The 12,921-nt window shown below is 43.9% G+C and overlaps 1 protein-coding gene across 7 annotated transcripts in view; it reads right to left on the bottom strand.

Moving 5' to 3' along the window:
- PPFIBP2 (PPFIA binding protein 2) overlaps positions 1-12,921 on the bottom strand; it is a gene marked incomplete at its 5' end in the record, with an annotated part of 122,057 nt that overhangs the window by 49,012 nt on the left and 60,124 nt on the right. The window lies entirely within an intron of this gene.

Here is a 12,921-nt window from a genome sequence, read left to right as displayed (position 1 = left end):
CCCCACCCATTAGCAGAGAGGCTGCCTAAAATCATAAAAAGTCCACAGACACTCCAAAATACGCCACCAGACGTGGACCTGCCCACCAGAAAGACAAGATCCAGCCTCATCCACCAGAACACAGGCACTAGTCCCCTCCATCAGGAAGCCTACACAACCCACTGAACCAACCTTAGCCACTGGGGACAGACACGAAAAACAACAGGAACTACGAACCTGCAGCCTGCAAAAAGGAGACCCCAAACACAGTAAGATAAGCAAAATGAGAAGACAGAAAAACACACAGCAGGAGAAGGAGCAAGATAAAAACCCACCAGACCTAACAAATGAAGAGGAAATAGGCAGTCTACCTGAAAAAGAATTCAGAATAATGATAGTAAAGATGATCCAAAATCTTGGAAATAGACAAAATGCAAGAAACAGTTAACAAGGACCTAGAAGAACTAAAGATGAATCAAGCAACGATTAGAAACACAATAAATGAAATTAAAAATACTCTAGATGGGATCAATAGCAGAATAACTGAGTCAGAAGAACGGATAAGTGACCTGGAAGGTAAAATAGTGGAAATAACTACTGCAGAGCAGAAGAAAGAAAAAAGAATGAAAAGAACTGAGGACAGTCTCAGAGGCCTCTGGGACAACATTAAACGCACCAACATTCGAATTATAGGGGTTCCAGAAGAAGAAGAGAAAAAGAAAGGAACTGAGAAAATATTTGAAGAGATTATAGTTGAAAACTTCCCTAATATGGGAAAGGAAATAGTTAATAAAGTCCAGGAGGCACAGAGGGTCCCATACAGGATAAATCCAAGGAGAAATATGCCAAGACACATATTAATCAAACTGTCAAAAATTAAATACAAAGAAAACATATTAAAAGCAGCAAGGGAAAAACAACAAATAACACACAAGGGAATCCCCATAAGGTTGACAGCTGATCTTTCAGCAGAAACTCTGCAAGCCAGAAGGGACTGGCAGGACATATTTAAAGAGATGAAGGAGAAAAACCTGCAACCAAGATCACTCTACCCAGCTAGGATCTCATTCAGATTTGATGGAGAAATTAAAATGTTTACAGACAAGAAAAAGCTGAGAGAGTTCAGTGCCACCAAACCAGCTTTACAGCAAATGCTAAAGGAACTTCTCTAGGCAAGAAACACAACAGAAGGAAAAGACCTATAATAACGAACCTCAAACAATTAAGAAAATGGGAATAGGAACATACATATCAATAATTACCTTAAATGTAAATGGACTAAATGCTCCCACCAAAAGACACAGATTGGCTGAATGGATACAAAAACAAGACCCATATATATGCTGTCTACAAGAGACCCACTTCAGACCTAGAGACACATACAAACTGAAAGTAAGGGATGGAAAAAGATATTCCACGCAAATGGAAACCAAAAGAAAGCTGGAGTAGCAATTCTCATATCAGACAAAATAGACTTTAAAATAAAGACTACTAGAAGAGACAAAGAAGGACACTACATAATGATCAACGGATCGATCCAAGAAGATATAACAATTGTAAATATTTATGCACCCAATATAGGAGCACCTCAATACATAAGGCAAATACTAACAGCCATAAAAGGGGAAATTGACAGTAACACATTCATAGTAGGGGACTTTAACACCCCACTTTCACCAATGGACAGATCATCCAAAATGAAAATAAATAAGGAAACACAAGCTTTAAATGATACATTAAACAAGATGGACTAAATTGATATTTATAGGACATTCCATCCAAAAACAACAGAATACACATTCTTTTCAAGTGCTCATGGAACATTCTCCAGGATAGATCATATCTTGGGTCACAAATCAAGCCTTGGTAAATTTAAGAAAATTGAAATTGTATCAAGTATCTTTTCCGACCACAATGCTATGAGACTAGATATCAATTACAGGAAAAGAGCTGTAAAAAATACAAACACATGGAGACTAAACAATACACTACTTAGCAACGAAGTGATCACTGAAGAAATCAAAGAGGAAATTAAAAAATACCTAGAAACAAATGACAATGGAGACACGACGACCCAAAACCTATGGGATGCAGCAAAAGCAGTTCTAAGAGGGAAGTTTATAGCAATACAATCCCACCTTAAGAAACAGGAAACATCTTGAATAAACAACCTAACCTTGCACCTAAAGCAATTAGAGAAAGAAGAACAAGAACACCCCAAAGTTAGCAGAAGGAAAGAAATCATAAAAATCAGATCAGAAATAAATGAAAAAGAAATGAAGGAAACGATAGCAAAGATCAATAAAACTAAAAGCTGGTTCTTTGAGAAGATAAACAAAATTGATAAACCATTAGCCAGACTCATCAAGAAAAGAAGGGAGAAGACTCAAATCACTAGAATTAGAAATGAAAACGGAGAAGTAACAACTGACACTGCAGAAATACAAAGGATCATGAGAGATTACTACAAGCTACTCTATGCCAATAAAATGGACAACCTGGAAGAAATGGACAAATTCTTAGAAATTCACAACCTGCCAAGACTGAATCAGGAAGAAATAGAAAATATGAACAGACCAATCACAAGCACTGAAATTGAAACTGTGATAAAAAATCTTCCAACAAACAAAAGCCCAGGACCAGATGGCTTCACAGACGAATTCTATCAAACATTGAGAGAAGAGCTAACACCTATCCTTCTCAAACTCTTCCAAAATATAGCAGAGGGAGGAACACTCCCAAACTCATTCTACGAGGCCACCATCACCTTGATACCAAAACCAGACAAGGATGTCACAAAGAAAGAAAACTACAGGCCAATATCACTGATGAACATAGATGCAAAAATCCTCAACAAAATACTAGCAAACAGAATCCAACAGCACATTAAAAGGATCATACACGGGGCTTCCCTGGTGGCGCAGTGGTTGAGAGTCCGCCTGCCGATGCAGGGGACACGGGTTCGTGCTCCGGTCCGGGAGGATCCCACATGCCGTGGAGCAGCTGGGCCCGTGAGCCATGGCTGCTGAGCCTGCGCGTCCGGAGCCTGTGCTCCGCAACAGGAGAGGCCACAACAGTGAGAGGCCCGCGTACCGAAAAAAAAAAAAAGGATCATACACCATGATCAAGTGGGGTTTATACCAGGAATGCAAGGATTCTTCAACATACACAAATCAATCAACATGATACACCATATTAACAAATTGAAGGAGAAAAACCATATGATCATCTCAATAGATGCAGAGAAAGCTTTCGACAAAATTCAACACCCATTTATGATAAAAACCCTGCAGAAAGTAGGCATAGAGGGAACTTTCCTCAACATAATAAAGGCCATATATGACAAACCCACAGCCAACATCATCCTCAATGGTGAAAAACTGAAACCATTTCCACTAAGATCAGGAACAAGACAAGGTTGCCCACTCTCACCACTCTTTTTTTTTTTTTTTGCGATACGCAGGCCTCTCACTGTTGTGGCCTCTCCTGTTGCAGAGCACAGGCTCCGGATGCGCAGGCTCAGCGGCCATGGCTCACGGGCCCAGCCGCTCCGCGGCACGTGGGATCTTCCCGGACCGGAGCACGAACCCGTGTCCCCTGCATCAGCAGGCGGACTCTCAACAACTGTGCCATCAGGGAAGCCCCTCACCACTCTTATTCAACATAGTTTTGGAAGTTTTAGCCACAGCAATCAGAGAAGAAAAGGAAATAAAAGGAATCCAAATCGGAAAAGAAGAAGTAAAGCTGTCACTGTTTGCAGATGACATGATACTATACAAAGAGAATCCTAAAAATGCTACCAGAAAACTACTAGAGCTAATCAATGAATTTGGTAAAGTAGCAGGATACAAAATTAATGCACAGAAATCTCTGGCATTCCTATATACTAATGATGAAAAATCTGAAAGTGAAATCAAGAAAACACTCCCATTTACCATTGCAACAAAAAGAATAAAATATCTAGGAATAAACCTACCTAAGGAGATAAAAGACCTGTATGCAGAAAATTATAAGACACTGATGAAAGAAATTAAAGATGATACAAATAGATGGAGAGATATACCATGTTCTTGGATTGGAAGTATCAACATTGTGAAAATGACTCTACTACCCAAAGCAATCTACAGATTCAATGCAATCCCTATCAAACTACCACTGGCATTTTTCACAGAACTAGAACAAAAAATTTCACAATTTGTATGGAAACACAAAAGACCCCGAATAGCCAAAGCAATCTTGAGAACGAAAAATGGAGCTGGAGGATTCAGGCTCCCTGACTTCAGACTATACTGCAAAGCTACAGTAATCAAGACAGTATGGTACTGGCACAAAAACAGAAAGATAGATCAATGGAACAGGATAGAAAGCCCAGAGATAAACCCACGCACATATGGTCACCTTATCTTTGATAAAGGAGGCAGGAATGTACAGTGGAGAAAGGACAGCCTCTTCAATAAGTGGTGCTGGGAAAACTGGACAGGGACATGTAAAAGTATGAGATTAGATCACTCCCTAACACCACACACAAAAATAAGCTCAAGATGGATTAAAGACCTAAATGTAAGGCCAGAAACTATCAAACTCTTAGAGGAAAACATAGGCAGAACACTCTATGACATAAATCACAGCAAGATCCTTTTTGACCCACCTCCGAGAGAAATGGAAATAAAGACAAAAATAAACACATGGGACCTAATGAAACTTAAAAGCTGTTGCACAGCAAAGGAAACCATAAACAAGACGAAAAGACAACCCTCAGAATGGGAGAAAATATTTGCAAATGAAGCAACTGACAAAGGATTAATCTCCAAAATTTATAAGCAGCTCATGCAGCTCAATAACAAAAAAACAAACAACCCAATCCAAAAATGGGCAGAAGACCTAAATAGACATTTCTCCACAGAAGATATACAGACTGCCAACAAACACATGAAAGGATGCTCAACATCTTTAATCATTAGAGAAATGCAAATCAAAACTACAATGAGATATCATCTCACACCAGTCAGAATGGCCATCATCAAAAAATCTAGAAACAATAAATGCTGGAGAGGGTGTGGAAAAAAGGGAACACTCTTGCACTGCTGGTGGGAATGTGAATTGGTACAGCCACTATGGAGAACAGTATGGAGGTTTCTTAAAAAACTACAAATAGAACTACCATATGACCCAGCAATCCCACTACTGGGCATATACCCTGAGAAAACCATAATTCAAAAAGAGTCATGTACCAAAATGTTCATAGCAGCCCTATTTACAATAGCCCGGAGATGGAAACAACCTAAGTGCCCATCATCGGATGAATGGATAAAGAAGATGTGGCACAAATATACAATGGAATATTACTCAGCTATAAAAAGAAACAAAATTGAGCTATTTGTAATGAGGTGGATGGACCTAGAGTCTGTCATACAGAGTGAAGTAAGTCAGAAAGAGAAAGACAAATACCGTATGCTAACACATATATATGGAATTTAAGAAGAAAAAAAATGTCATGAAGAACCTAGGGGTAAGACAGGAATAAAGACACAGACCTACCAGAGAATGGACTTGAGGATATGGGGAGGGGGAAGGATAAGCTGTGACAAAGCAAAAGAGAGGCATGGACATATATACACTACCAAACGTAAGGTAGATAGATAGTGGGAAGCAGCCGCATAGCACAGGGAGATCAGCTCGGTGCTTTGTGACCGCCTGGAGGGGTGGGATAGGGAGGGTGGGAGGGAGACGCAGAGGGAGGGGATATGGGAACATATGTATATGTATAACTGATTCACTTTGTTATAGAGCAGAAACTAACACACCATTGTTAAGCAATTAATACTCCAATAAAGATGTTAAAAAAAAATTATATATATATATATATATATATATATATATTCAGCCCAGTCTTCCACACATGTCATTGGAAGACCTTACTACAATGAACCTAGAAGGGTGTTAGGACATAAAGTAGATATTCGATGAGTATTTATTGAATGGTTATAGTAGAATCTTATTTATGTGATATGTATCTTTCCTAGAATGTAAATAAGAAAATTGTTCTTTGCTTATTTTGAGGACAGACCTGGAAGGTTATTAGTAGTCCTGCCAAGCCTAAAACAGTAGCAGGCAACAACCTGCCATTAATATATACACTTAATAAGCATAAATAAGACAAAACAAAGGTGATAGGTGAAACACCTGCTCAGCACTACTAGGAATTATGAAGGACCTCAAAAGCCAGGATCACTTCCCAAAGTCCAGGGGTAACATTTCTCCATTGGCAAAAGGCAATGTTGTGTGAGATCCCAAATCTTGGCACATGGAGACATTGGACACACAGGTCCTGGCAAGGAGACCACAATATGATGCTAGGAGGGTAACCGGCCAAATGAGCTGACAGAAAGGACACAGCATCCTGCCATGGTCTGAAATTTCCGTATCATCTTAGGCAACCCAACCCTAGTACAAGAACAGTGATCTCAACAATCTGACCCTACAGCCATGATTTCACGTTCTGAACTGTCCTCAACTCATAAAACCAAACCACACAAGTCAGAGATTTAACTTGGAAAACATGACTCCCTAGGCAAAAGGCCATCTGTACCTCAGAAAGGTGGGCTACAAACTGTCCGTCTGCTAACCTGAGGGAGAGTATCCAGAAGCCAAAGAATTCAGCAAAATGAGCTTAGTACTGGGCTGAGGAGCCCAGCTCTTCCTGGGCCAGCCAGACTTGAAGCTGGCTTACAGGGCAAAGGCAGCAGCAGTGCCATGCCAGAACTGCGAGCTGCTTGGTCATGAGGAGTTAGCCAGCTAAGTATGTCCAGTGTTGGGACTCGGGGTGGGTGGACATAGATGCACTGAGTGCCTCCTCTGTGCTAGACACTGTTGGGTACTTTACATACATCCTCTCAATAAACCCTCCCAGGGATTTGGCAGTCAACATTACTATCCCTATTTTACAGATGAAGAAACGGGCCCGGAGACTGGCCTGTCTTGGCCAAGGGCACACGCCAATCAACAGCAGAGTTAGTTTTAAAACCAAAGTCTGTTTGGCTTCAAAACTCATTTCTGTTTAATGTATCACATTGTTTCCCAAACAGAGAAAGAAGTCCAAGAATTTCAAGGGAAATAAAAAATACATGCTGAAAAAAGCCAGTCAACAAATATTCACTGAGCCCAGGAAAGACCTGCTCAAACTGTTAAGATTTTGTTAACACATACTATCTACTAGGGCCTGGTGCTAAGGCTATGCAGGCCATAAAAGGCCCTAAAATGTTCTTCCCTGCGTGAGGAAGATGGGATTTCTGGGTCTTGAGTATCTTAAGATCTAATCCTTCCTAATGCCGCCTGCTCGTTATCAACATCCTTCTCCTTCTTCCCCACCTTCCCCTTTGCCTCCACCACCTCATTCTGTGTCTTTCTCTCCATCCTTTCATCTAGCTGCTTTGTTCCAGAAATGATTTGAGGTAGTTTGCAAAATAGACAACTCGGGCTTCCCTGGTGGCACAGTGGTTGAGAGTCCGCCTGCCGATGCAGGGCACGCGGGTTCGTGCCCCGGTCCGGGAAGATCCCACATGCCGCGGAGCGGCTGGGACCGTGAGCCATGGCCGCTGAGCCTGCACGTCCGGAGCCTGTGCTCCGCAACGGGAGAGGCCACAACAGTGAGAGGCCCGCGTACCGCCAAAAAAAAAAAAAAAAAAAGGCTACACAAGTTAAAAAATAAACCGTAAAAATTAAAGCGGTTAAGGAAAGAAGTTGAAGCCAGAGTGACTGTCGGCATAAAACTCATACCCTAAAGTTCTATTCACAGCTAGAGATGGAGTACAATGTGTATGTGAGCTTCCCAGCCACCAGCGCAAAGGGAAAAAGGGACGATTCTAGAACTCAAGGTCCATGGGATAATAACAATTGCTTTGGAGTGCTAAGAACTCAGAAAATCTTCTTCCATAAGACTTCCATCATTTGTTCAGCTACCAGATGCCAAGGCCTAGGGATAGGAGAGTTAAAAGTACAGCCCCTGTTGAGCTCCTGAGTCTCTTAAAAAGGTATTTAATGCAGTTGTCTACTGACCAGCATTCAAGATACTGCCTTGGTGGAATGTAAAAAAGCCTCAGAAGGCATCTCTCTTGAAAGCTAAGAATCTACTCTACTTTCATTATTTCCAGAATCCCTCTAGCTGTTTTTTTTTTTTTTGCGGTACGCAGGCCTCTCACTGTTGTGGCCTCTCCCGTTGCGGAGCACAGGCTCCAGACACGCAGTCTCAGCGGCCATGACTCACGGGCCCAGCCACTCCGCGGCATGTGGGATCTTCCCAGACCGGGGCACGAACCTGTGTCCCCTGCATCGGCAGGCGGACTCTCAACCACTGCGCCACCAGGGCAGCCCCCTCTGGCTGTTTTAACTGCCAGGTTGTAATTGGTCATACCAATGTTCCAGTTAATGAGGATAATATTCTAACTGGTTGCATTAACATTCCAATGGCCATTCCAATTGGTCATGCCAGGGTTCTGATTGGTCACACTAACATTCCAAGTGGACATTTCAATTAGACACACCAAAGTTTTAATGAGAAGCCTGGGGCTGCTTAATTTCACATAGTCCACTGATAACAAAACTTCTCCTTACTGCCTCCTAGATTCTATTAGCATGCGCTTCCCCCTTTCATTATGATCACCCCTGGTCCTTGTCATCAATAAGTACTGTCCTACTCCCTGAACTCAAAATCAGCCTTTGACAGCCTTATCCCAGCCCAGCTCCACTTCCCCATCTCCCGGCCCGGCACGGCCTCCAGCCACTGTTAAGTACTGTGACCTCTATCCTAGTTGTCTTAATAGGATATAAATACCCTACATTCTAAACTGCTCTTTCTACTTCCAGCAGAAACCGAACCCTGACGTTTGCATGACATGACATGTCCTTCCCAGTCCTCTCAAGTAGAGACCGTTCTGCTCCAGCAACCCAACTTACAGAACACCTTTCTCCCTATTGCACACTGCTTCTTCCAGATCTCCTACCTCTGCCCTCCTCCTCCTCTAAGGCAGCACCATTCAGTTAAGTCACATTCTCCCCAAATATCCAGACCCCAAGATAGTCTCCCATTTCCATTGATATCCTTGTTAATCAATCTTTCACTCAGTGTCCACCCTGGTTTCACATTTCTTGACCTTGACACCGACAGGCTTTGCTTCCACCTCATTTCAGCTTCTCAGTAGTATGGCCACAGCCTGACCCTCGTCTTGATCCAGAACATGTGTCCTTCACTTCTAAAATCTTCAACTCTGAAATTCTCTCCTCTGGCCACAATCCTCTGACTTTTCAACTGGCCCATTTAGTCACTCAAATCATCTTTAATTTCTTCTTCTGTGGCTACTAGTTACTTAATAACTCCCTATTTTCCTAGTTTATCAACTTCCTTTAAGCAATATTTGCCTCCTTATCCACCCTATACCTTAAGGCCTATCATTTCAGTTGTATCATTTCTGCACCAGAAAAGTCTTCCTCTGATGCATCCTTGCCCCTAGATCTGAAGTGTATTTGCTACACCAGCGCCCACTCCATGCCAAACCTCAAAGACTTTTGTCTATGTTTCCACTCCCCATGGCCTGAGAATTGCTGGTAAAAGTCACTTAATGATGCCAATTGGTTTCCACACAACTTTACGCTATCTAATTACAGCTGATCTTCCAACACTGCCTGGCAAAACTTGTATTCATCTCTGGCTGGTTCCTTTCAGAGATTGTTCCAGATCTTTCCATTCTCCTCGAGCCCTAAACCCCACCCTATCCCCTTCTTCTCCTTAAATAACCTCTCCTCATATTTACTGAAAAGATTTTTAAAGATCATCTGATCAGTCACTGAACTTACATCCTTCCTATTTCAAAGTTTCCCAGAATCATCTCTCATTCCTCTCTCTTGAATCCATGTCTTCGAGAAGGCAAGCCTGCACCTCCTTTTCCGAGGTTAGTCTGACATAACTGCACACAGCCGACTCCTCTGTCAGGTTCTTCTATCTTTAAAAACTCTTCCCAGCCCAATAAGTTTCCAGGTTGCACATTAAAAGCATGTTAAAGGACACAAAGATTCCAGAGTTTGCTCCTGAATTGCTCCACCTGACCCACCTTCCTGTTGCTGACCAGTCCTCCATGCCATCCTCACGCAGCTTGAATGAAGATTCAGGTAACTCCCTGGTTAACCAGTAGCTTTTGGCTTTGTTCTCTGAGTCCTCCTGGTCCTGTTTCTCCCTCTAGCCGGTAGTGCAGAATGACGCCTGCTCACAGGGACCTGGGCCCTCCCTCACCTCTGTACTGCCTTTGAGGAAGTTCTCACCAAGTCTACACTACTCTAGGGTAGGCCCATTAATCATCTGCTCTGACAGGCATTTAATCTCTCCCTCACCATCAGCTTCCATCCCTCAGGCTATAAACATGATCAAATTTCTGACATTCGAAAGAACCTTCCCTCTTGACCTTCCTTCCCCTCCAGGGACCACCATCAGCTCCCTAGTGCTCAGGCTAGGCAAACGCACTCTGCGTGTGGTGCGAGTGTGAACGCCAGCTTTTTCTCCTCCCTCCCTTCTCCCCCTCACAGCCAAGCTCTGAAAAGAATAATCCACTCTTTGCTGCCTCTTCTTCCTCATCTTCCTGTCGCTTCTCAGGAAAACGTCTGCATGCCTGCAACCCAGCTTCTGCCTTCAGCAGAACACAGAAAGAGCCCTGGCTCTGGGACCAGCGTTCCAACTTTCCGAGGCAACTTTCACCTCTCAGCTCTCAACCCACCGACTCACCCTGCATCCCCTCATTAGTGTGAGCCACCCTCCCTTTCCACTTTCCTGACCTTTCTTTCTTTTTTAAAATATTTATTTTGGCTGCACAGGGTCTTAGTTGCAGCATGTGGGATCTAGTTCCCTGACCAGGGATCGAACCCAGCCCCCCTGCATTGGGAGCGCGGAGTCCTAACCACTGGACCACCTGGGAAGTCCCATTTTCCTGACCTTTCTTTTTTCTCCTTTGTCTTCTCTGCTGGCATCTTTTATTCTGTCTACCCCTTAAGAGTAACATTCTTGGATCCTTAGCTCCCATCCCCAAGACTACAGTGATCTCTGATCCAGCCTGTTTGTCCAGAGCACGAAGGCAACGCTTGGCACCTACTGAGACCTGCAGGGTGGGATCCTGCTGGGATCTCTTGGAATCACAGAGCTACTGTAATGGGGTGGGGGGGAATGGGGAGACAGGGGGCTGGAGATAAGGGGCAGAGGTTTCATAAGCAGCAGTAGTGTCTGCTCTCCTCATCGGTTCAAGGCTGCCTGTGTACATGAGAGAGGGCAAGGGCTGAGGAGGGGTGCTATGGGAGGACGGTGGTTTGTGTTTCTTACTAGGCAGGACCATGAAACTGGGTAATGAAGAAAACCAATGAACAAAATTATCACTCACCCCCTCACTTCACCACTACCAGTAATCTCTTCCAGAAGGACAAATACATCTCCTTTCTGGGAGATGAAAAAAAAGCCTCCATCTCAGAGCAAACCATCATTTCCTTTTCCCAAAGCTCAGTGTCTGACTGGAGCTGATAAAGAGAATTTGCCTTTCAACTTTGCTCTCCTTAAAGGGCCACATCTTGAAGCGATTACTTCCAACTTTAAGTGTGGAACCTGACCCAGGGAGTTTCTGACCAATGACGGGGGACTGGAGCCAGACCGGCAACCTGAAACCAGAATGAAAGAATGGGCCATGGAACGACTTGAAAGGAAAAATATGTCCCTCTGCCCTTTGAAGTAAGAGGCCCAGGCCTTGCCGGGAAGCCTCTTTCAGGGAGAGGGGTGCGCAGTCAAGCTGGGTTTGAGTCCAGACTCAGTCCCCACTAACCAAATCGCCTCTCTGAACCTCAGTCCCCTATCTGTAAAAAGGGGTAAAGCACCTACCTCACACTGCGGTCTGGAGATCCAACATCAAAGGAGATAAACTTGAGGAAAGCAGTTATCTCTGCCTCACAAATCTCCCAGGGGGAGTTTTAGGGAATAACTGGCAAATCCCCTCTTTTTCTTCACTCAAGTGTCCTGTCTCCTCGGACAGATTTGTGCTCCCACAGGGTCAGGTGCATAGCTCTGTTTAATATCCTTCCTGAGGTAGAAATACCTCCCTAAAGGTGCTCTCGGGGAATTTATGAGCTGGGTGCTGACGACGCTTTGCTGAGTTCACACACCTGGGCACACTGTTCCCTCACTCGACTCAAGGGCAGGAACAGGACCTAGTGTCCTGGGTCCCATAACCCCCTGGCCATTGTGTGACAGTCCAGTTTTAACAAAACTGCAACAACTGTACTACAGCTCTAGGAGGTGGGCAGTGCAGAGTCCACACTGTCATCTCTGTTCTCTATAAATAAGGGCACAGGTTCACTGACTTCCCCAGATCAACCACAAGTGGTGAATCTGCAGAAAGTCATGTCCATGGACTCCAAATCCCCTAAATTTGTCACTCTCCACACCTCACCTAAAAGGCAGCCAACATAATGAGGTTGCCTGACACCTGGGGCTCCGGGTCAGGTTGGAGGACTGAGATAGAGCCTGGTGTCCTTCCAGGCTTCCCCAAAGCTGGGCTGTGTCCTCACAAGGAGCTTTGCATCCTTTCTTCCTCCCGCCTTGGGTTCCCTATCCTGTCTTCTTTTTGGCACTAAACATGGCTGCTGTGCTTGGCATTGATTACACCTGTCAATGGCCAACCTCTGGAAAATGTTCCATTTGGCTGCCGGCTCTGTATAAGACCTCTTCTCCACTGAACAGCATCGCTTCCTCCCTGAAATCATCACCCGCTGGAGAAGGGTCAGTGATCAGAGGCAGAGGAGCTTGTGGGGCAGGAACCGACAGGACCCCAGAGAACCCATGGAGGCCACTTTAGAAAAAGTCACCAGGGACTTCAAATACATCACAGAGCATAAGGAACTCTCTCTCTGTGATAGATTTCG

This window comes from Hyperoodon ampullatus (assembly GCF_949752795.1).
Source record: "Hyperoodon ampullatus genome assembly, chromosome: 7".
NCBI classification, from domain to species: domain Eukaryota; kingdom Metazoa; phylum Chordata; class Mammalia; order Artiodactyla; family Ziphiidae; genus Hyperoodon; species Hyperoodon ampullatus.
The sequence above is the reverse complement of the archived record's forward strand: the minus strand, read 5'-3'. Positions and strand labels throughout refer to the sequence as shown.